Here is a 22091-nt window from a genome sequence, read left to right on the forward strand (position 1 = left end):
AATAATCCCCATCCGATTCTTCAATTTTCAAACGTATCACTCACCAGTAATCAATCCGCATTTACATATTAGGTCTTAATTTAAACCTGCCGCAGCTGAAATTTCCAGATAGATTGCTACTGTGGATTCTCTCCTATTTTGTTCGCTTTTCCCTTCTCGATAACAATCTCATTTTTACATTAGCTCTTCCCCTTCTCCTGCCCCTTTCGCTCCACCCTTCTCATACCACATTTTTCAGGAATATCTCATCAAATTCTTATGTTTTCCGGGTTCTGTATGCCGGTCCCACGCTGCGTGTGTCTAGATCAGTCCTGGAGGTGAAAACTCTATACATGGTGACTCTTCTCCGTCATTTCCTCTGCCTTCCTTCCACTGTTCCTCCTCGACCAACCATCCTATCCCTCCCTCGAGGTCTCATCAATCACGCCTCTAACCTCCGGAATTTCTTATTCCTCGGCCTTACGTCAAGACTAAAACTTATATATCATCAGTACGTCATTTGTCTTATTTTCTTTTGTTTTGTAACGTCTATTTCATAAACATAACAACATCCGACTGGAGAGAATTGAAAGCCATTTCTTCAACCCCGAAGACCATCTAGTATAGAGGCTTGAGTCTTATTATTTCGTCGCTCTTTTGTTTTCTTCACGCCTTCAACCCTATCGCGGTGTATTTACCCTGCATCCTCGTATCTCAGCTGATGATGTTTTTTTTTCTTTACCGACAATCATCCACAGTGCCCCTCAGCGTCCACACTTTCCTGTACGGCTTGTTGGAATCTGTGGCTTGTGTTCAGCCTCCCGCCTCCACGTCTTCAACCATAGGATTCGGCAGCCAATGCTGTTTGGAAGTCATTTGTTTCATACTTCTCTAGCTTCTCTGGTGAACGACCCCGTCTTCTCCCTCTCTCTCTCTATCGCTACGCTCTCCTTCGTCTTGCCGAACTCTTCTTCATGCGTCATGACCTTTCTTGTTTTTTTTTTTCTATGGTCTATCATGGTATTTGACAAACGTCATCATTTCCAAAAAATAACTTTTCAGTTGCTCACTTGAGTGTCATCATGTGGCATCACGTCCTCCTGACTGTTTACACTCTCGCTTTTTCCCTCTCCTTCACCAAAGGCTTCCAGCACGACCTGGTGGTTTATCGTTACCTCACCACCTCAGCGTTGCCAGCACTTGGTCCCTCTGTGTTATTTAAGCGCAAGTCGTATCATTTCTACTGACTCGTATCTTCTTCCTTCTCAGCTCATTTAAGATTCCTAGGCTGTTGTCGTGTCGTTGTCTGTTGTCCCCCAACAACTTCGTAAATGAGTTGCCGACTTTTGGGAACTAAATGGAAACTTTTTTTTTTTCTTTCGTGCATTTCTCAAACGTAGCTTCGCCCTTCCTATTTCCCATCTGGATCTCCTTCTTCAAGTGTCATATTCTCAACAAACAGTCGCAGGGTGTGTGAGGTTCTACATATTCCCTCCATACACAAGGTAAAACCAGGTTTCTTTCACTATCATTTTCCCTTGGAGGATATGACAGCTTACCATCTGTTTTCGAGTTTCATGGATCATGTATGCTATGAAGTGCACGATGCTAAATACTTAAATTTAACGACCTCTTTTCTAATCTTCCCCACTCACCACACTCCTGTGGTGCCTCTCACCTCTCCCCTCCCTCACACACACACACACCATAGGATAACCAGTGGAAAGTCTGTGGGGCCTGAATGTGGCTAGGGAGCTGTGGTTTCGGTGCATTACACAAGACAGCTGGAGAATGGATGTGAGCGGATGTGGCCTTTCCTTTGTCTGTTGCTGGCGCAAGCACGGGAAACGCCAGACAAGTAGGACAAAAAAAATTACAAACACACAGACATACATGAATTTATATATATATATATATATATATATATATATATATATATATATATATATATATATATATATATATATATATATATATATATATATATGCACGATTTCACGTATATATTCACACATACACATTCGCACACAAATATACATCAAGGTATACATATAGTTCCGATGTCACTCAGCCAGATGAAGAGTCATTAGATTTGTATTTTAGTGGGGAGATTCACCACGAAGAAGTACTGATTCATCTGCAGCCAGTGCGTGCGCGCGTGTGTATATGTGTGTGTGTGTGTGTGTGTGTGTGTGTGTGTGTGTGTGTGATCACCAACTTGTGGCTATCTCTTTGTGCTCGAGGGTATAAGGACATGTGCGACGCCCTTTTGGAAAGCAGTCTCTTAACCTCACTGTTCATCTTGCGCAGGAATGTGCCAGAGGAACTTCCCGTGTACACCTGATGTGTTCCAGACACCCACTGTTCTGTGGATGAAGAAAGACATGTTTCCACAAGTCCTTCCCAATACTTCTTATGCCTGATTTCCTGTTGTTTCCTCTGGTCTCGTAGTCCCCCACCCCCGAACCCTGGCAGACTGGTGTATGGTCCAGAGATATGGAAAGAGGGTTTTCATGTCTCTGTTATTTGTCGTGTGTGTGTGTGTGTGTGTGTGTGTGTGTGTGTGTGTGTGTGTGTGTGTGTGTGTGTGTGTGCAAATATTTCTAGAACCAATGGAGTTGGGTTCTCTCCCCAATACGTAGACCAGCCTACCCCACAGGTCACGCGAGACGCAACGACGTCCCTGACCTTCTTCAAGTCTAATGTGAGAACTTTATGTATAGTTCTAACTGCCGGAGAAGATATGACTATATATATATATATATATATATATATATATATATATATATATATATATATATATATAAACTACTAAATGCCCCTTTAACGACGATGCATAATGACCCTGACTAAGACATCCTTCCTAAGTTTTATATATTTTTTTTTTCTTTTTTTTTTTTGCCGCTGTCTCCCGCGTTTGCGAGGTAGCGCAAGGAAACAGACGAAAGAAATGGCCCAACCCACCCCCATACACATGCCTTGATTCAATCCACTGACAGCACGTCAACCCCGGTATACCACATCGCTCCAATTCACTCTATTCTTTGCCCTCCTTTCACCCTCCTGCATGTTCAGGCCCCGATCACACAAAATCTTTTTCACTCCATCTTTCCACCTCCAATTTGGTCTCCCTCTTCTCCTCGTTCCCTCCACCTCCGACACATATATCCTCTTGGTCAATCTTTCCTCACTCATTCTCTCCATGTGACCAAACCATTTCAAAACACCCTCTTCTGCTCTCTCAACCACGCTCTTTTTATTTCCACACATCTCTCTTACCCTTACGTTACTTACTCGATCAAACCACCTCACACCACACATTGTCCTCAAACATCTCATTTCCAGCACATCCATCCTCCTGCGCACAACTCTATCCATAGTCCACGCCTCGCAACCATACAACATTGTTGGAACCACTATTCCTTCAAACATACCCATTTTTGCTTTCCGAGATAATGTTCTCGACTTCCACACATTCTTCAAGGCTCCCAGAATTTTCGCCCCCTCCCCCACCCTATGATCCACTTCCGCTTCCATGGTTCCATCCGCTGCCAGATCCACTCCCAGATATCTAAAACACTTCACTTCCTCCAGTTTTTCTCCATTCAAACTCACCTCCCAATTGAATTGACCCTCAACCCTACTGTACCTAATAACCTTGCTCTTATTCACATTTACTCTTAACTTTCTTCTTTCACACACTTTACCAAACTCAGTCACCAGCTTCTGCAGTTTCTCACATGAATCAGCCACCAGCGCTGTATCATCAGCGAACAACAACTGACTCACTTCCCAAGCTCTCTCATCCCCAACAGACTTCATACTTGCCCCTCTTTCCAAAACTCTTGCATTCACCTCCCTAACAACCCCATCCATAAACAAATTAAACAACCATGGAGACATCACACACCCCTGCCGCAAACCTACATTCACTGAGAACCAATCACTTTCCTCTCTTCCTACACGTACACATGCCTTACATCCTCGATAAAAACTTTTCACTGCTTTTAACAATTTGCCTCCCACACCATATATTCTTAATACCTTCCACAGAGCATCTCTGTCAACTCTGTCATATATATATATATATATATATATATATATATATATATATATATATATATATATATATATATATATATATAACATTGTAATATGATTAGCTTTTAATAAGGTTTTCAACACTATATCAGTGTGGGAATACAGAGGATGGATGGGTTTGTTACTGGGATGTTTGCCCGGATGAATGACACTTGATGAAGAATCACCCAGACTGCAAGTCATACACGAATTCATGACATCCTCAGTGTACCACCAGTGGTGGCGGTTGCTGTACCGTTATGGATGCTCAGTATATCACCAGTGGTGCTTGGTGTACCGTCAGTGGTAGGCATACTTAGTGTACCGTTAGTTATGTATGTTGTACCCTCAAGAGTGCTTGGTGTACCGTCAGTGGTAGGCATACTTGGTGCACCGTTAGTTATGTATGTTGTACCCTCAAGAGTGCTTGGTGTACCGTCAGTAGTATATAATGTACCATCAGTGGTGTTTGATGTAACCTTTGGGGTACTTGGTGTACCGTCAGTGGTGTATCATGTACCCCCAGTAGTGTTTGGTGTACCGTCAGTGGTGTATCATGTACCCCCAGTAGTGTTTGGTGTACCGTCAGTGGTGTATTATGTACCCCCAGTAGTGTTTGGTGTACCGTCAGTGGTGTATCATGTACCCCCAGTAGTGTTTGGTGTACCGTCAGTGGTGTATCATGTACCCCCAGTATTGTTTGGTGTACCGTCAGCGGTGTTTGGTTTACCCTAAAGAATGTTTGGTGCACCGCCAATGGCGCTCAGTTTACCATTAATGGCCTGTTATGCAGGGGGTCTCATGGTTAGTGGACGAGGAGAAATAACACTTCATCAAATATATTGGTCGTTGGTGAAGTTTTTTTCTTTTTCCTACTACATGTGTGTGTGTGTGTGTGTGTGTGTGTGTGTGTGTGTGTGTGTGTGTGTTTATCTGTTTGACCAGCATGAAGACGACGTTCTACACTGGTGAGGCGCCAGTTCTTCAACATTCTCTATCATCATACAACTTTTTACACTTATGTATGCTGTCCACATTTTACAGTCTCATGGTTCCATATACCCCAACCCTGCACCACGCCTTTGCTGTAGAAGTATTTCTTTACTCTTCTTATAACAAGAGTCTTGCTCAATTTCGTGTTATGGCTTCTGGCTGTCCTATCTTTACATCTTAAGACGAGCTATTTACTGTTGATATCAGCAATACGATTGAAAACGTAGAGGTTTTGATCAAGTTCCTTCTTACTCTTTTCTCTTCCATGGTGGACATATCTATGGCTCCTAACCTCTCACTGTACTTATCTCTTATAAAGTTGGTACCATCTTTGTTGCCCTTCTCTGGACTTTCTCTACTAGTTCTTGGTACTTCTGTAGGTGAGGTGAACAAATATGAGAAGCATATTCTAATTCTGACTTTATCTTGAATGTGAACTGTTTACTGAATATTCTCTTATCGAGGAACTGTACTTGACTGCAGTTCTAACATTTGCCAGAAGACTATTGCTTCTCCTTACTATTCCTCGAAGGTAGGGACGCTTTGGTGACAATCTAGTTGCAAAGTCGACTCTCAGTGTCAACTACCAAGTCCCCTCACGAGCAGTTTTCCAGTAGCTCATATCCTGCTTGATAGTATTCGTATTGACGTCTCATTTTACTGGGTTCCATCTGTATTTACTTCGTCTGAGTTTGATCACCCATGTACCAGACCAACTTTGGAGTTTGTCTTGGTCCCCTTGTAAGATGATGCAATCCTCCTGACTTTCTTCTTCCCTCATGACCACATCTCTAGCCCTCTTGTACCTTTCAGGAGCTGCTTGGCCTCAGTGTTTCTTTAATTTCTTGCGCACACAGTCTCTCTGTATTCCCTCGCCTCTTCATACTCCTTGTCAATCCATTGATTTGCCTTTTTTCTCTGATCTCATCTCTCCATATCCTACTTTAGGGTGCCAAGTTCGCTAACCCGTAGTAGATTTCGTCGAGTCTGTTAGAACGTTGCTCCAATTCCCTTATCTAGGATTGTCATTCTAAAATGAGTGTTTAGATTCATGTGGTTTTCTTCCTTATATTTTGTCCTCGTTTGGGTCTTCCTGGCATCCTTAGGCACATTATATCTCTTAAAAGGTATTCTGTCTTAAGAATCAAGTGACTACTTTTCACTTTAGTCTCAGCTGCGTCTGTGATGTCTTGCTCAGTCTTGCTCTACCTGATCCCTAGCTTCACGGTTCCTTATCGTTCTCCCCAACAGATACGTGAACGTTTGTACACAGGATCTTGAGGACAAGACCTTACACACAGTGACCTGAGGTCCTGTGGTTCCTCTAGCGCTTGTGAGGTATGGCTCGCTCTCTCTCTCTCTCTCTCTCTCTCTCTCTCTCTCTCTCTCTCTCTCTCTCTCTCTCTCTCTCTCTCTCTCCTGTGTCTTCCTTGTAATTTTTTGCCCTTAACGGTGACGACAGAAGAGCACGACTCACAACAGCTCCCTCCAGCTGTGGAGAAACTGGAGAGGACTCGTGTGTGTGTGTGTGTGTGTGTGTGTGTGTGTGTGTGTGTGTGTGTGTGTGTTCAGATGACCAGGGCCACATAACTACTGGTGGTGTCCCTGCTGGATGCACCAGCCACGCCTGCAGCGGTAAGATCCCCGAGGTAGTCGCTGACGCAGAGTAACAAATGGAGGCCAGAGAGCAGGGGTGGCGAGGCGCGCAACAGGAGATAAGTGTCACGACGAGTTCGGGTGCGGTGTCTTGCTGCCCCAACTTGGGAGAAGTGATTTAGCTTCCCTTCAAGACTTTGTGAAATATGGCCGGAGACACAGGGGTGGTGTGGGGTGGTGTGACTGGAGGTGTGGGTGGTGTGGTGGTATGTGGTGGTGTAGGGTAGTGTGGCTGGTGTGTGGCTGGTGTGTCTGGTATGGTGGTGTGGCTGGTGTGTTTGCTGTGGTGGTGTGTCCTGTGTGGTGGTGTGTCTGGTGAGGTGGTGTGGGGGTGTGTCCTGTGTGGTGGTGTGTCTGGTGTGGTGGTGTGGGGGTGTGTCCTGTGTGGTGGTGTGTGTCTGGTGTGTGGTGGTGTGGCTGGTGTGTGGTGTGTGGGTGGTGTGTGGTGGTGTGGCTGGTGCGTGGCTGGTGTGGGTGGTGTGTCTGGTGTGGCTGTGGTGGAGACACTGGAACGCCAGTGTCAGCAGACCACTGGGGTACATTCCCCAGGGTGTGTGGCGTCGGCAGATGAGACCGATGAGAAGCGTGAGAGCTCAGTGTGAACACACTAGAGACGAGGACAACACATAAACCTAGGGAAATAAAAAAACCATTATTTTTCCCGTTTTCTTCACTAAAGAGGCACAAATATTGGTAACCCTGCGCCTTAAAGAGGCGCAAGTAGTGGCAGCCGTGTGTGTGTGTGTGTGTGTGTGTGTGTGTGTGTGTGTGTGTGTGTGTGTGTGTGACGAGGAGTTTGTCTCGTCTGTTTCATGACGTTATTACCGGTGTTGCTTTCATCTACACTCGGTTATGGCACAGGTTGACGGTCGTGCTGGAGGAGAAATATTTAGCATCAGAGTACGAGGGTTACTTACGTGGCGATTGCATCAGCGTTGGAGATGAGGGTATATTAAGTTGGTGATGAGGGTAGTATGGTGAAGGTGAGGGTGTAGGTTCGATGTTGGTGGTGATGGTGTGGTGGAGGTGAGGGTGTTGGAGATGATGGTGTGGTGGAGGTGAGGGTGTTGGAGATGATGGTGTGGTGGAGGGTTGGGAGTGGTGGTGTGTGGTGGATGTAAGGTAGTGGTGTGGTAGTATACTACTGATGTGTGGTGGTGTGGTGGTAATGGCGATGGTGTGGTGGATGTAGATCAATGTGGTAGCGTTGGCTGGATAGTGTGATGTGGCGGTGAGGCTGCAGGTGGTGAGTGAACAGCAAGGGCTTTGTCGTAGTGGTGGACAACACACACACACACACACACACACACACACACACACACACACACACGCTCAAGCGCCCGCGCGCGCGCCGTGAGGCCAGGTCAGGAAGGGGCGATAATGGGACTCTGTTTTTCAGCGGAGGTCAGCCTAGATATTGACAGGTGGGAATTACGGTGTGCAGGGGTGGGTGGGAGGGAGGGAGGGAGGGACTGGATGTGCCGGGGTTAGTAAGAAACTGGACCCCTGAAAAAAAAAAAACGAGAGAGAGAGAGAGAGAGAGAGAGAGAGAGAGAGAGAGAGAGAGAGAGAGGGGGGGGGGGGGGGGGTGACCACGGGGAAGTGCTCGCGCGCACGAGGACGGTGACGGAAGGAGGAGACAGGGCACCCCCCTCGAAAGCAAGGATAAGACCCCTCACCACGCGTGAGCATCGAACTCACGGCCCTCACCCCCGACCTTCCTCACACCGTGTAACTCACGGCCCTCACAACGGGTAACTCACGGCCCTCACGACGGGTAACTCACGCCCCTCACAACGGGTAACTCACGGCCCTCACGACGGGTAACTCACGCCCCTCACAACGGGTAACTCACTCCCCTCACAACGGGTACCTCACGGGGTTGTCGATGAGGCCAAATGACCCAGTCGAGTGAGGCGGAGATAATGAGGCTCGTATTATACGACGGAAATAAATTAGTTTGGTATTTGCTGAGCAGACGGCCTGGAACATTCAGATGGTGGAGCCAAAGGGGATTAATATTTTTTTCTAATCCTGTTAAAGCTCCCCACGGATTAAGCAGCTAAAGTGAACAGTCAGACTATAGCGTAGTGAGACTATAAGTGTATAGTAAGACGATAACAAATAGTGAGATTATGGTGTATTGTAAGGCTATAATGAACACAAGACTACAGTGAAGTTAGACTAAAACGAATAGTGAGGCTATAGTGCGTAGTAAGACTATAACGAACAGAGACTATAGTGAACAATAACACTATAAAGAATAGCGAGACTATAGTGGATCGTATGACTACAGCGAATAATCAGACGATAGAGAAAGAGCGATATGATAACGAACAGTGCGAGCCTGTGACTTCACAGCGAAACTTAAAACGAGGGCGCCAAGAAATTGCAAATTGATAAGGAAGTAAGAACATACATCGGCACGAACATAATTGTTGTTAATAAGAGGCGTGGAATGCGAGCTATTCTTAAGGAAGGGTGGCTGAATATATGAGAGAGAGAGAGAGAGAGAGAGAGAGAGAGAGAGAGAGAGAGAGAGAGAGAGAGAGAGAGAGAGAGAGAGAAGAGAGAGAGAGAGAGAGAATTTTCTTGGTGTGGCGCTCACCAGCAACTGACGGTCACCCATCCAAGGACTAGCCAGACCCATATCGTTGCTCGGGGTCTTCCTGATGGTGTGGGAGGGAGGGAGGGAGGGTTTAGGAGGAGGAGGAGGAGGAGGCGGCAGCGTCTGTGACACGAAGATGCTGCCGTGTCAGCTGGGTCTAAAGGGAAATTCCCCGTGAACGAGTTTGAGAGTTTTCTACGGAAGGGGATATAAAGTAATCCCACGGGACCTGTGTGGTACATATATGGGATATTCCCTTCCAGGGGATGGGAGAGACGTGGTTGGTATAAGGGGTGATTCTGTACAGCCAGGGGGGGGAAAAAAATCGACGTGGTTGGTATAGTAAGAATTCTGTTCCAGGGGGGGAAAAGGCAGCATGGCTGGTATACGAGAAATTCTGTTCCACAGGGAAAAATCTGCATGGTTGGTACGGTGGGGGGGGAAATCCTGTTGCTCAAGGGAAAGAGCCACTGAACTCTTTTTGCGGGAAATTTATAATCGGAGAAAAGTATACCAGTGTTGAGGGAGGGAGACTCTAAATTGATAAAAGAGTAGGGAGACGACTGAAAGGGAGTGGTAAAAGATGAAGGGAGTGGTAGAAGGTGTACATAGAGGAAAAAAAAAAGAAGTCGTTTCTAACCAAGTGATGGAGATAAAGATAGTGGATAAGAAGTAACTGGTAAAGATAACATGTGGGCGATAAGAACAGGAATACTTGAGAGTAGAGGAGCAGGTGGAACACTTGTAAAGTGAGACAGACGGTGGGGCAGCTGGGTGACAAGGCTCTGGATGACCCAGTAGTGGACCAGTCAGCTGGGTGGGTGACAAGGCTCTCGATGACCCAGTAGTGGACCAGCCAACTGGGTGGGTGACAAGGCTCTGGATGACCCAGTAGTGGACCAGCCAACTGGGTGGGTGACAAGGCTCTGGATGACCCAGTCGTGGACCAGCCAGCTGGGTGACCCAGTAGTGGACCAGCCAGACGTAATATGGGAAGGCTATTAAGATAAACTCAAGGAGGAGGTTATCAAGGAACACCTAGCAGAAAAAAAAAGAGAGAAACATCGATATTATTTAGCATGAGCGTTTCGACATGAATGTTTCACAGGAAAACAGGAACTAATACACAGGAGGAGGCAGAGAGCCAGAAGTAGACATGCAACAGCTTGGAATTTTAAGGGACCTCCATGAAGAAAACAAACCAGGATCAAGAGAGACACAGATCAGTCATGATATTTGACCCGGACGAGGAATACTTTCAAGACAAGGAGAAAACGCTCACAAAAAAAAAAAAAAATGAGAGGAAATAAGACAGGGCACCTCACGAGAAGCGACTGATATTAGCAGTATGGTTCCGGAGGCTGTGTGGACAAGATGGGGAGGTAACAAGGCGGCATCACAGAGAAATGACCTGCAAAGCTCTGCTTATGTATACAGTACAACAGCCAAACGGTGGTTGGGCAATTAAGAAAACTTGTATGCGATCACAAACTTGTTAGAGTAAGTTTATACAGAACAAAAAGACGAAGGCAGGAGTTCAGAAGGAGAAGAAGAATGATCAAAAGGGCGAAGGAAACGAAGGAACACAGAGAGATTGAGCAAGGAAGACAGTCAACATAGTGGGAGAACAGCGCAACAAGGGGTATTTACACAGTTGGAGAACACCACAGGAAGTGGTATATACACAGTGGGAAAACACTGCAGCAAATCGTATATATATATATGCAGTGGGTAAACACCACAGCAAGTGGCATATACACAGATGCGGATGGAACTGGTAGTACAAGATACGAAAATGGAGCCTGGTTGTCGAAGACAGAAGGAAGTCAATACAGAACTTAATAGAATATGCTGAGACAATACTACACATTACACTATTTCCCTAAAGAGAAGAGGAAAGATGGACAATGGCCTTCAGGAAGAGAGCTTCAAGAGCAAAGCGTGGATGTTCGTTCCTTTAGGCAATACGTAATTGTGGGGAAAAAAAATTTACCATGAGAAATGCGGGTCCAATTATTCTGAAATATAGATTCCCCGGGAAAGACATGACGGTACAGCAGGGGGAAGCGACGCAAGACCTACTTAGGTGATGAAGTTTTAATCATAAGACTCACTAGGGTTAATTATCGTTCCAGCATTTGGCAGTGAAGATTTGTCTAGTGATATTTTTTATCTTAAAAAGTATCAGTTTTAACTCACAACCAATCGTCTAAGAACACATCATGATCCGGTTTTGACCCTCTTATAACCAATCACCTACGTACAAGCAGTGATTCGGGGTTTTGACCCACGTATAACCAACCAATCAGAGTAGCGAGGCTGACCAAAGGAGACTCTGGGTCTCGTCCCTACTGTCATCAAGCCTATCCGACGTGGCGACAGGTAGTGGCAGGACGTCGAAGGGGAACGTCGTGTTGCACACGCTAGTGGTGCAGAGAACCCCTGGCATGTCGCACAACTCTACTGGAAGAATTTTACGAGGATTTTTCAGACTGAAGCTGGAAGGGGGGTCGCTGGTCCATATGAGGAACCTTGATGTCATGGGATCTCAATGTTTCCGAACAAAATTCAGTTGCAACCAGTCTCTGGTGACGTAGTTTACCTGGCGTCTACTGGGCGCTAGTGGGCACCTACGCCATTCGTCCTTGGGCCTGACTGTATGGTATCAAGCTGGATAACCACAAGTTTTGAACGTTTTGAATAGTCTTGGTCACAACGCTTCAGCCTGACACCATACTGTACTTTGAAAACCCTACTCTCGCAGAGTTGCAGCTGTTACAGAGGAAAAGGAAATGCCAAAGTAGAAATTGGAAGTAGACGCCAACCATCCCAGTCCTGGAAAATACTGACTCTGGTGAAGGGAAGGTGGGACAACCCACCACCCTAGAGGGTGCGATGGTCCAGAACTCAGCTGAAGGAGATGAAGAAGAGAAACTCCATCTCATGTACAGAAAAATCACCGAGCCTTTGTACCACAGCCACCTAAATCAAAGCATCAGTCTAAACCACAGCCACCTAAATCAAAGCATCAGTTTGTACCACAACCATCTAAATCAGAGCATTAGTTTGTACCACAGCCACCTAAATAAAAGCATCAGTTTGTACCAAAGCCACCTGAATCAAAGCATCAGTTTGTACCACAGCCACCTAAATCAAAGCATCAGTTTGTACCAAAGCCACCTGAATCAAAGCATCAGTTTGTACCAAAGCCACCTGAATCAAAGCATCAGTTTGTACCAAAGCCACCTGAATCAAAGCATCAGTTTGTACCAAAGCCACCTGAATCAAAGCATCAGTTTGTACCACAGCCATCTAAATCAGAGCATCAGTTTGTACCACAGCCATTCAAATAAGAGCAATACCGCCAACATGATGGACAAGCAACACAAAATGTATCAGCTCTTGTCTTAGAAGACGACATTAGTGACAGATTTGCGGAGACAAGAATGCAACATCAAACAAACTCATCAAGTTTTCCAGCGGTAACAAGTTACCAACTGCACCAGCTGAAATGGATACCATCTACACCATCTTCAAGCGTAGTCTGGACCCAGCAGACTGAATCTCGGTCATCATGCTTGTGTCTCACCCAGACTGATTATGCCAAAGGCTAGAAGATTAGATGGAGCGATGCCTTCCTTGCCGACACAGGACAATTTATTCGTCTGGGGCAAATTTAATACCACCATGTCCCTCTTTGGGATAATTGTTAAGAGATTTAAAGAAGCCGTTCTTCAAGATATCTGACTGGAGTCTGGAGTCGTGACTCAAGGGTCAATTAACAGTGTAAATTCCGGTCAGTAAATCAGCTGTTGTGTCGGAGTCCACAAACTGATATATGAAGTCTGACGACGCTCTCTTGGATTCTCTACCAAAGGACCAGACGACAAGATATGGAGAAGAGACCATGGAAGTGCTGGGATATTACCAGAATGGATCTCATACTGCTTGTTTGCTCTCTGATGCCTCGACGTCATAGAAAGCGAAATTATCACAAATCCAGCGTTCCATTTTGGTCATCATACGTAGAAAGGATTCGACTGGTCCTCCTTTTCCATTACGCTACTCTGGTGTCTAACTGGAAGCTGTACGCAGCTGCAGTCTTTTAAAAGACTGATACCGCCGCCACGGTACCTTCTCCACGGTCATGCGAAGTGTACAAGACACCGCAAGACACCTCCCTGCATACATACTGGGAGTGACGAGTGTTCCAGTTACCCATTCATGGATATCATCCACTTACCGCACGAGAGACAGAGTCGACTGTCCAGCGTCTGGACAGACACGCATTTTCCTTACTCTCATGTTGTCCGGCCTTCGAGCAGAGGGACAGTCATGACTCCAAAGATAAAGGAGGGGAGTTTTGAAGGACATCATTCAGAATAGAGGCGGGGGATGTACACATGTGGGTGCTGGTACAGCCAGAGACAGCCTGTGTGATCAGGAGGTGCGAAATGATGGCAGATCCTTCACATGAACCAAAAAATAAAAAAAGGGATAAAAATGCTGTACGATTCATTATGAAGATCACTGAAAACATGATCGAACAGTTTTGATGTCTACGATTACATCACATCTCTTAGTTCTGGGGTGGCAACAACAACAAAGAAATTAAGAATGATATACTGCTGTAGTGACTAGTAACAACTACAACAACAAAAAAGAAAAGAAACTAAGAATTATATATTGAATGCGAAAGGCAAAGGGGGAATCTACAGCCATATATTCAAGAACAGTCCTCACACAGATCGGAAGTGAGACCCCCTTTGCCAGTTCAGAATGTGAGACACAAAAACACTCGGTGATCCAATGAAAATCAGGAAGTCAATCACAACAGCAACAGAAATGATGCTTAAGAACGACAGCAGTTTGTTTACCCTAGTTATTCCTCAGCAAGCATATCAATCTCAGAGGGAAAGTCTATCACATTCGCTCGGAGAAAAAAAAAAAAAATCGTTTCCTTTAGCCAGAAGAAAATGGCTCTCTAGCGAAAACCGCTAAATCTGCTTCGTTCATATGGTTAGAGTAGATAGTAGCAGCATGGCGAGAACCGCTGAATCTGCTGTCCGTCAGCCGCATGAAGATCGTGGGAAAGACAACCTAGTCGCCCCTGTTCTCAAGGCTGGTGTATTACTGACAGACGGAAGGAAGCTCATTCAAGCACTCAGGGCCTATCCTTGCTAGACTCGATGAAATAGCTGACTGATGATTCTTGCTCACATAGCAACTACGGCTAGAATGTATAAGTGGGCCTTCCTTAACTTCGTCAGACACACATATCCGGAAATAAGCGTGAAAATACCTCGGAGAGAGGAAGACCAACTGTCCAAGGATCCCGGATGACTCGACTTTGAAACAGGAAAAAAAAATGCTACACACTGGAAAACGTTTTTTTAACACTGGGTAGAACTGAAGAGGATTGGATCGGCTTTTTTTTAAGATCTTGTTGGGTACCACCGGTGAGACATCGAACATTATTGTTGTACATGACGAAGAATGTTGTGGCATACATGTATGAGGAAGATGGAAACCACAACCTACATCATCATATCCCTGAGTTATACTGTGACCATGAGGAGGTGTAGACACACACACACACACACACACACACACACACACAGCCTCTCTTACATGCAAGATATGCTGCCAGTACCAAGCAAAAGTACACAATCAAACTTCCAAATACGGATGTTATCAACTTATTTAATACTCGTCCAAGCAGACATTTACCTTTTAAAAAACGTAAAAAAAAAAGGATAATTGATCTTTTCTGTCAGTACAACATCTCCAGAATTATGAGAAGCACTGACTGGAATGCGCATCTGAACAGGTTATGAGCCCGTTAATACCTTCCTTACCAAGTAAAAGAAAAAAAAGTGATAGCTCGTTGAGTGATGTGCGAGTCCAAATCTTTAGGGACCTAAGGAACAGTTTTGTGGTAGCAGACAGTTTACTAAATGCTCTGGAGAAGCAAGTCAGCAAACATGATGGAAAGGAGTTATCCAGTATCACACAGAGAAGAAGTCTACTGAACACACCTTACCCCTATAAGAAAAAAAATTACCGATGACAACACAGCCAAAGAACCCATTATGAGATTCTCCAACAACACATATTTCCCCACCACCATTTTCAAAGGATGGCGACTTCAGGATCGTATAAAAAATACAGATACTGGAAGACACGAGAGACTGCTCCACAAGGTGTTTACTTTTACTTACTGTAGCTGCAACTTTGGCCAATCCGAATTTAAACAATGTTTTTGAGGGTAAAATCCAGTGTAGAGGCATCATTCTATTCACCTAGCTGTATGAAATTTTAATCAATGTGTTCTTTACACTCAGTAGTGTTGAGTTGGAGGTTTGCATTACGATTTGAAGCGTAATTACATCATCAAATGAGTCAATAGATGAGGGTTTATGTAGATCAGGGGGAAATGTTGGCTTAATCGACGAAAAATCAGGTAAACCTCTTGCGGAACTCAACAGAACCTATGAAAACCTCACCTGACCTATGAAAACCTCACCTAACCTAACCTATGAAAACCTCACCTCACCTAACTTTTCTTAGCAGTCAAAAATTACATTGAATGCCAAAGTTGTCATGTTTGTCATAATGAATAATTCTCATGTGCTGTGTAGGTATGACGATCAACAGTGTTCGTGGATGGAATCCGACTATGAATACAAGCACAATAAAACCGGAAAACAAACAAAACTTGGTGGGTTATGTAATGTAAAAGTAAAAAGAATAATTCCATAAATCAACAGAATCTATGAAACCCTCACTCATCCTACCCTAGCAGGCCGGATTAACCATATATATCGTTGTTATTGACATGATACACCGGCGTTGTTTTTTCTCTTTATCTGCTCCGCGAGGGCGCCAGGCGGTGTAATCCGCGTTCCTACACGAACGTAAACAATGCTGAGCTGCTTCGCCTGTAAACACGGACACTAAGACTCTCATGCTTTTCAAATAACATCCAGATGAAGGTAAATAAAAGCTTCTAGGAAAAGTGAGGTAAGGTTCTCACGTTTTCTGTTGATTTCTATATGTGATTCACCTACTTCAACGTAAATTCATCACACATCTTTTTCTCCTGATCTTCGTATTTCTCAATATCACCAACGTCTCACTAAATATCGTAAAATGAGAAAAATAATAATCTTCCAGATCACGGCGCAGATGTCTGAACCAACTCTACTAAGTGGCAGGCAAGAATTTATCGATGCCAGTTTCGTCCAGTTCCACGAGAAATCAGGAGTAGTGCCCCTAAACCAGGATCTCGACTTCCTGCAGATCATCTGAGCTCAACTGTACAGGTGTATGCCATTGTAATCCATGTAATAATCAGCCCCACAGTGTTAAAGTTATGGTAGGTTTATCATATTACGAGGAAGGTAATATCCAATAAGACTGTTGTAGCTTAGTCAAAAGTAAGTAAAACGAAAGACAACACAATTACTGGAAATTTAATCAGGTGTCTTATCCCCATCACCTTACGTAAAATGTCTTAAGCTTTATATTTAAACTCTGTATCATGTAGTTTCAGATCATGTGTGTGTCTGGAGTAAGTGTTTGGAGTAAGGTTTTCAAGGCCCCAGGTGTCTCTATACTGGTGGATATACATGTTTACATATGCATATATAGGTACTGTGAATCACTGCAATTTAGTGATAAAATTACTTCATTCGTACTCTTACAATCTGGGTATTTTGGAACAGGATGAATGAGATTCGTGCCTATATTTTATGATATATATGAGTAATGACCTTAACTGAAACTCAAATACCAACAAACAGAATAAAGTAATTTCTCTATTTTTTGTATTATTTAAGACGAAAACTCTTCAGTCTAGATATCTGTGGTACTCTGTATACATTATTTCAAGGTGTCTTATGAAAATAAATTGAAAATTATACATTTGAATTACAAATAATAAATGATGCAACAATGATGGCATAAGAGGCTGAATTGCTCGAAGATGTTTAGTGGAACTTAACGAGAGAAATAACTAAGGTCTTGTTGATCACAACATTACAATGAGAGAAAGTACAATGGAACAGAGACCGACTTGAAGTCACCTCATACCTGAAGACAAATAGCCTATCATGAAGGTACATTAACTATACGGAAACGGACTGGGAATGTCAGGATCCACAATAAGGAAATTCTTTAGAACAGGAAACCCTCCTGTATACCCACATGCCAGTTAAGACACTGATTAGAGTTAGAGGAGCAGACACGCCATCAATACTGGATCTCAATTTCGCGTAAAGACTGGGAACTGGAAGCTTTACCTATGGTACCCCTCAGAAGAGAAAGCGACCATGTAATAAAAGGTAAAAAGACGGGGCTACGCAAATGTATTAAGCTCTCGCCCTCTAACACACACACACACACACACACACACACACACAAGGGGCCAGGCACAAGACAGCCCCCGGCCCAGCCTCCGTGACACAAAGCAGTATCCAGTCTGGATTATGTTCAACATGGCATCGACGTTTTCTGAGACTAGGAGGTAAGGGAGAGAGAGGGAAGGAGAGGCTGGGGTTTACCATGTCCTCCTCCCGGGGCGGTATGGGTGTAAGGCACTCACCGGGGAGGAGAGGGTGGGTATGGCAGGAAGGGTTAAGCCTCCTCAACAAGTAGGGAGGCTATGTGAGCCACTCGTGTATTTCGCATAGTGGAGGGAAGGTAATATTTCCAATCCATATTTTTTTTTTTTTTCGAAGGCTCTGGGAGGAGAGACCCGGGTCACTCTGGAGGTTCTGGGGAGAGACCCAGGTCACTTTGGAGGTTCTGGGGAGAGACCCAGGTCACTTTAGAGGTTCTGGGGAGAGACCCAGGTCACTTTGGAGGTTCTGGGGAGAGACCCAGGTCACTTTGGAGGTTCTGGGGAGAGACCCAGGTCACTTTGGAGGTTCTGGGGAGAGACCCAGGTCACTTTGGAGGTTCTGGGGAGAGACCCAGGTCACTTTGGAGGTTCTGGGGAGAGACCCAGGTCACTTTGGAGGTTCTGGGGAGAGACCCAGGTCACTTTGGAGGTTCTGGGGAGAGACCCAGGTCACTTTGGAGGTTCTGGGGAGAGACCCAGGTCACTTTGGAGGTTCTGGGGAGAGACCCAGGTCACTTTGGAGGTTCTGGGGAGAGACCCAGGTCACTTTGGAGGTTCTGGGGAGAGACCCAGGTCACTTTGGAGGTTCTGGGGAGAGACCCAGGTCACTTTGGAGGTTCTGGGGAGAGACCCAGGTCACTTTGGAGGTTCTGGGGAGAGACCCAGGTCACTTTGGAGGTTCTGGGGAGAGACCCAGGTCACTTTGGAGGTTCTGGGGAGAGACCCAGGTCACTTTGGAGGTTCTGGGGAGAGACCCAGGTCACTTTGGAGGTTCTGGGGAGAGACCCAGGTCACTTTGGAGGTTCTGGGGAGAGACCCAGGTCACTTTGGAGGTTCTGGGGAGAGACCCAGGTCACTTTGGAGGTTCTGGGGAGAGACCCAGGTCACTTTGGAGGTTCTGGGGAGAGACCCAGGTCACTTTGGAGGTTCTGGGGAGAGACCCAGGTCACTTTGGAGGTTCTGGGGAGAGACCCAGGTCACTTTGGAGGTTCTGGGGAGAGACCCAGGTCACTTTGGAGGTTCTGGGGAGAGACCCAGGTCACTTTGGAGGTTCTGGGGAGAGACCCAGGTCACTTTGGAGGTTCTGGGGAGAGACCCAGGTCACTTTGGAGGTTCTGGGGAGAGACCCAGGTCACTTTGGAGGTTCTGGGGAGAGACCCAGGTCACTTTGGAGGTTCTGGGGAGAGACCCAGGTCACTTTGGAGGTTCTGGGGAGAGACCCAGGTCACTTTGGAGGTTCTGGGGAGAGACCCAGGTCACTTTGGAGGTTCTGGGGAGAGACCCAGGTCACTTTGGAGGTTCTGGGGAGAGACCCAGGTCACTTTGGAGGTTCTGGGGAGAGACCCAGGTCACTTTGGAGGTTCTGGGGAGAGACCCAGGTCACTTTGGAGGTTCTGGGGAGAGACCCAGGTCACTTTGGAGGTTCTGGGGAGAGACCCAGGTCACTTTGGAGGTTCTGGGGAGAGACCCAGGTCACTTTGGAGGTTCTGGGGAGAGACCCAGGTCACTTTGGAGGTTCTGGGGAGAGACCCAGGTCACTTTGGAGGTTCTGGGGAGAGACCCAGGTCACTTTGGAGGTTCTGGGGAGAGACCCAGGTCACTTTGGAGGTTCTGGGGAGAGACCCAGGTCACTTTGGAGGTTCTGGGGAGAGACCCAGGTCACTTTGGAGGTTCTGGGGAGAGACCCAGGTCACTTTGGAGGTTCTGGGGAGAGACCCAGGTCACTTTGGAGGTTCTGGGGAGAGACCCAGGTCACTTTGGAGGTTCTGGGGAGAGACCCAGGTCACTTTGGAGGTTCTGGGGAGAGACCCAGGTCACTTTGGAGGTTCTGGGGAGAGACCCAGGTCACTTTGGAGGTTCTGGGGAGAGACCCAGGTCACTTTGGAGGTTCTGGGGAGAGACCCAGGTCACTTTGGAGGTTCTGGGGAGAGACCCAGGTCACTTTGGAGGTTCTGGGGAGAGACCCAGGTCACTTTGGAGGTTCTGGGGAGAGACGCGGGTCACTTCGAAGGCTCTGGGAGGAGAGACCCGGGTCACTCTGGAGGTTCTGGGGAGAGACCCAGGTCACTTTGGAGGTTCTGGGGAGAGACCCAGGTCACTTTGGAGGTTCTGGGGAGAGACCCAGGTCACTTTGGAGGTTCTGGGGAGAGACGCGGGTCACTTCGGAGGCTGTGGGGGAGAGACCCCGGTCACTTTGGAGGAGAGAGAGAGAGAGAGAGAGAGAGAGAGAGAGAGAGAGAGAGACCCGGGAACGATGAAATTCCTGGGTTTACGTAACAGACTTGGGAGACCTAAGAAACCTGGGAGACAATGAGGACTTGAAACATCTGGAAGACAGGTGCGGGTAGGAGAACCAGCTGACTTAAGGAGCACGTGGAAGGCCTTTGGAGTCCCAGGTGACCGGGAGGAATTAAGGTTTATGGGACATGAAAGACTTTAGGGACATGGTAGAACTGAAGATCCCTGATATTTCGAAGACCTAATTAGGGACAAAGGCTTAACTGAAGACCCCCTGAGGTTTGGAAGACCTAAGGGACTTGGTTAGAATTGAAGGCTCCTGAGATTTAGAAGAGTTAAGACTTGGAAGACCTTAGGGATATGGCATAATTGAAGATTCCTAAGATTTAAGGAAGCGTGAAATCTGTGGGCTCAGGGAAACTACAAAGGCACAGTAGTCGTGGCAAACTTGGTGACGAAAAGAAACAGATTCTGGGGGAAATGGAGAAGCACAGACATTATGACCGTGGATCTGTGCCATAGATCGTGGATCTATGACACAGATTGTGGATATGTGTCATAAATCGCGGCTCTCTGTCATAGATCGTGTTTCTGTCTCATGGATCTCTGAGATATATTGTGGATCTGTGTCGCAGTTCGTGGATCTGCGTCACAGATCGTGGATCTATGTCATACATCGTAATACGTCGATGGTTATCGAGGCAGAGACGCTGGGAATGGCACGCCTGCGCCGTGCACCGACCTGATCCACATGGCGGATAACCCTGAGCTGCCATCACGAGATGGGTCGCTGTTCTGATCTGTTTAAGACACCGTGATGCAGCAGCAAGGTGCAGCTTACAGCGGTCGGTTCTGATTTCCAGGAAATTTAAACGAAAAAGCCACAATGGCTGAACCTCCCGATGCATAACAAGAAACTAGTCTTTTAAAAACTAGATTAAAAACTGTGGATTATGATACACGTCATTAATCCAGTCTCTGCTCGGTGCATTTGTATGTATACAGACGCGAGAAAGATTCGTGGCTAAATATGGACAATGGTATTCAGACAATGATAACACAAGCGTATTGATGGGATTAGATACAGAGTTCCAGAACAACACAAGTGCTTGCGAGTGATTGGATCGCACGAATGAGAGATTCATCAAATGTGGTACACGCTTTTGAAACCATTATGTAATACGGCTTACACCTTCAAGGGTTATGTTTTGGGGGTCGTGTTGAAACCCTGTTAACATGATACTGGCTGAGTGTGAGCCAGATCAAGAACACATGCCTACGTACTTCCTTTTGGAGTGTAAGAAAATTGGGATGTGGTAGAGTTACCGTGTGGCCAACCCAGAGGGTCTCGTGGTGAACTCAGCATTGACCACACCAGTGAGTGACGCGTGGAACGCTTTCACTGCTCTGTCACATGGGTGCGAAAGCTAAGCAATATCGCACACGTATCTACTATCTACTTCTCGACTTCCCAAGGAGACAGAGGTAAAGTAGAGCGCGTCGTCTACATTGAGACCTCGAAATCGGAATCAGCGAGCAAAGACCAGCTTGAGCTGATACCAGCTTGAGCTGAGCATGGGGCGACCTTACTGGTACAAAGATCTGGTTTGCTGTGAACTACAGAGACAGCTTATATTGTCTGGGGTGTTGGCTGGCCACGAGAGGCCTAGGCTGTGTTCGTCTCTGGATGGGCATCAGACGAGAGCTGAGACGCGACCACACTTGCGTCAGCGTGTATACAGAACCTCACTCGTCCACCCAGACTGACGGGAACAACAACTGCACAAATGAACAACAACAACGACAACAACGACAACCACGGTAGCAGCAGCGACAACCAAAGTAGAGGCAACAACAACAACAACAGCAGCTGTAGCAGTAACAACAGCAACAAGAACAAAATGAGTTTCACGT

The 22091-nt window shown here is 46.1% G+C and overlaps 2 protein-coding genes across 6 annotated transcripts in view; one reads left to right on the top strand and one right to left on the bottom strand.

Moving 5' to 3' along the window:
• Nucleotides 1–17131, top strand: part of LOC139750180 (protein ABHD18) — a 429672-nt gene extending 412541 nt beyond the window's left edge. For all 5 annotated transcript variants that reach the window (XR_011713095.1, XR_011713094.1, XR_011713098.1 and 2 more), the window contains one exon: nt 16493–17131. The gene's annotated coding sequence lies outside the window, so the exon portion shown is untranslated. The remainder of the gene's footprint in view (nt 1–16492) is intronic.
• LOC139750253 (uncharacterized) overlaps nt 1–22091 on the bottom strand; it is a 427080-nt gene that overhangs the window by 207757 nt on the left and 197232 nt on the right. The gene's annotated exons all lie outside the window — the stretch shown is intronic.

Source organism: Panulirus ornatus, chromosome 1 (assembly GCF_036320965.1).
Source record: "Panulirus ornatus isolate Po-2019 chromosome 1, ASM3632096v1, whole genome shotgun sequence".
Taxonomy (NCBI): domain Eukaryota; kingdom Metazoa; phylum Arthropoda; class Malacostraca; order Decapoda; family Palinuridae; genus Panulirus; species Panulirus ornatus.